We start from the raw sequence: 3,133 nt of genomic DNA on the forward strand, positions 1-3,133 counted from the left end.
CATACTCTTCTTTTGCTTTGGACCTTGACTTTAACCGCTCAGTCTCAAGTTTTCACTTGACACCTTCACGCCACAAGCACATGGTTAGGGACAGCTTGGTTTAGCCGCTTAGGCCAGGATTTTATTCCTTTAGGCCCTCCTATCCACTGATGCTCAAAGCCTTGGGATCCTTTTTATTACCCTTGCCTTTTGGTTTTAAGGGCTATTGGCTTTTTGCTCTTGCCTTTTGGTTTTAAGAGCTTTTGGCTTTTTCTGCTTGCTTTTTCTTTTTCTTTCTATTATTTTTTCGCCATTTTTCTCTCTTTTTTTTCCCACAAGATTTCTGTATTCACTGCTTTTTCTTGCTTCAAGAATAAATTTTATAATTTTTCAGATTATCAAATAACATTTCTCCTTATCATCATTCTTTCAAGAGCTAACATATTTAACATTCTTAAACAACAACTTCAAAAGACATATGCACTGTTCAAGCATTCATTCAAAAAACAAAAAGTATTGTCACCACATCAAAATAATTAAACTAAGTTCAAGGATAAATTCGAAACTCATGTACTTCTTGTTCTTTTGAATTAAAAACATTTTTCATTTAAGAGAAGTGATGGATTCATAGGACATTCATAACTTTAAGACAAAGTTACTAAATACTAATGATCATGTAATAAGACACTAACATAGATAAGCACTTAACATAAATAAAACAAAAAACAGAAAATTTGAGAACAAGGAATGAGTCCACCTTAGTGATGGTGGCGTTTCCTTCTTGAGGAACCAATGATGTCTTTGAGCTCTTCTATGTCTCTTCCTTGTCTTTGTTGCTCCTCCCTTATTGCTTTTTGATCTTCTCTAATTTCATGGAGGATGATGGAGTGCTTTTGATGTTCCACCCTTAGTTGCTCCCAATAATTGTGTGAAGGAAAATGTATCCCCTGAGGTATCTCAGGGATCTCTTGATTTGCAGTCAAATATTCTACCACTGAGCTATAGACCATTGAGATGAATCTCTCCATCTCCTATGACTTGGAGGTGGAAGCTTTTGTCTTCCATTTCCTCTTTCTAGAGGTTTCTCTGGCCTTAGGTGCCATCAATGGTTATGGAAAAACAAAAAAAAGCTCTGCTTTTACCACACCAAACTTAGAATGTTGCTCGTCCTCGAGCAAAAGAAGAAAGAATAGAAGAAGAAGAAGATATGGAGGAGATGGAGGGATGTGTGTATTCGGCTATATGGGTGGGATTGGGTGGGAAAGAGATTTTGAATTTTGAAGGTAGGTGGGGTGTATGGATGTGAGTGGTGAAGAGGTGATGGGGAAGATAGATTGAGGTGATATAGGATTATGAGGAGGGAAGGTGAGTGGAGGTATGTGGGGATCCTGTGGGGTCCACAGATCCTGAGGTGACAAGGGTTTACATCCCTGCACCAATTAGGCATGTAAAATGCCTTTGCATGCATTTCTGGCATTTAGACGCCGAAGTGATGCTTGTTCTGGGCGTTCAACGCCAGCCAGATGCTCCTTACTGGCGTTTAAACGCCAGTAAGCCCTTCCTCCAGGGTGTCCTGTTTTCAATGCTATTTTTCATTCTGTTTTTTATTTTTCAGTAATTTTTGTGGCTCCACATGATCATCAACCTAATAAAACATGAAATAACAAAGAGAAAATAAAATAAAAATGATTAAATAACATTGGGTTGCCTCCTAACAAGCGCTCCTTTAATGTCAATAGCTTGACAGTGGGCTCTCATGGAGCCACACAGGTGATCAGGTCAATTTTATAGACTCCCAACACCAAACTTAGAGTTTGGATATGGGAGTTCAACACCAAACTTATAGTTTGGTTGAGGCCTCCCAACACCAAACTTAGAGTTTGACTGTGGGGGCTTTAGTTGACTCTGTACTGAGAGAAGCTTTTCATGCTTCCTCTCCATTGTTACAGAAGGAGATTCTTGAGTTTTAAACACAAGGTTGTCCTCATTCAGTTGAAGGATCAATTCTCCTATGTCTACATCAATCACAGCTCTTGCTGTGGCTAGGAAGGGTCTTCCAAGGATGATGGATTCATCCTCTTCCTTCCCAGTGTCTAGGATTATGAAATCAGCAGGGATGTAAAGGCCTTCAACTTTTACTAACACGTCCTCTACCTGACCATAAGCCTCTTTTCTTGAATTGTCTGCCATCTCTAATGAGATTCTAGCAGCTTGCACCTCAAAGATTCCTAGTTTCTCCATTACAGAGAGTGGCATGAGGTTTATTCCTGACCCAAGGTCACATAGAGCCTTCTCAAAGGTCATGGTGCCTATGGTATAAGGTATTAGGAACTTTCCAGGATCCTGTTTCTTCTGAGGCAATCTCAGTTGATCCAATACATTTAGTCCATTGGTGAACAGGGGAGGTTCATCTCCCCAAGTCTCTTTACCAAATAAATTGGCATTCAGCTTCATGATTGCACCAAGGAACTTGGCAACTTGCTCTTCAGTAACATCCTCATTCTCTTCAGAAGAGGAATACTCATCAGAGCTCATGAATGGCATAAGGAGGTTCAATGGAATCTCCATGGTCTCTAGATGAGTCTCAGATTCCTTTGGTTCCTCAGAGGGGAACTCCTTATTGATCACTAGACGTCCCAAGAGGTCTTCCTCCTTGAGATTCACGTCCTCCCCTTCCTCCTTGGATTCGGCCATGATGGTTATATCAATGGCCTTGCACTCTCCTTTTGGATTTTCTTCTGTATTGCTTGGGAGAGTACTAGGAGGGATTTCAGTGATCCTTTTACTCAGATGGCCCACTTGTGCCTCCAAATTTCTAATGGAGGACCTTGTTTCATTCATGAAACTCAGAGTGGCCTTAGATAGATCAGAGACTAAATTTTCTAAGCTAGATGGATTCTGCTCAGAATTCTCTGTCTGTTGCTGAGTGGATGATGGAAAAGGTTTACTATTGTTAAACCTGTTTCTTCCAGCATTAGTAAAGCCTTGTTGAGGCTTTTGTTGATCATTCCATGAGAAATTTGGGTGATTTCTCCATGAGGGGTTATAGGTGTTTCCATAAGGTTCACCCATATAATTTACCTCTGCTATTGCAGGGTTCTCAGGATCATAAGCTTCTTCTTCAGAAGATGCCTCTTGAGTATTGTTAGATGCA

Source organism: Arachis ipaensis, chromosome B04, assembly GCF_000816755.2.
Source record: "Arachis ipaensis cultivar K30076 chromosome B04, Araip1.1, whole genome shotgun sequence".
NCBI classification, from domain to species: domain Eukaryota; kingdom Viridiplantae; phylum Streptophyta; class Magnoliopsida; order Fabales; family Fabaceae; genus Arachis; species Arachis ipaensis.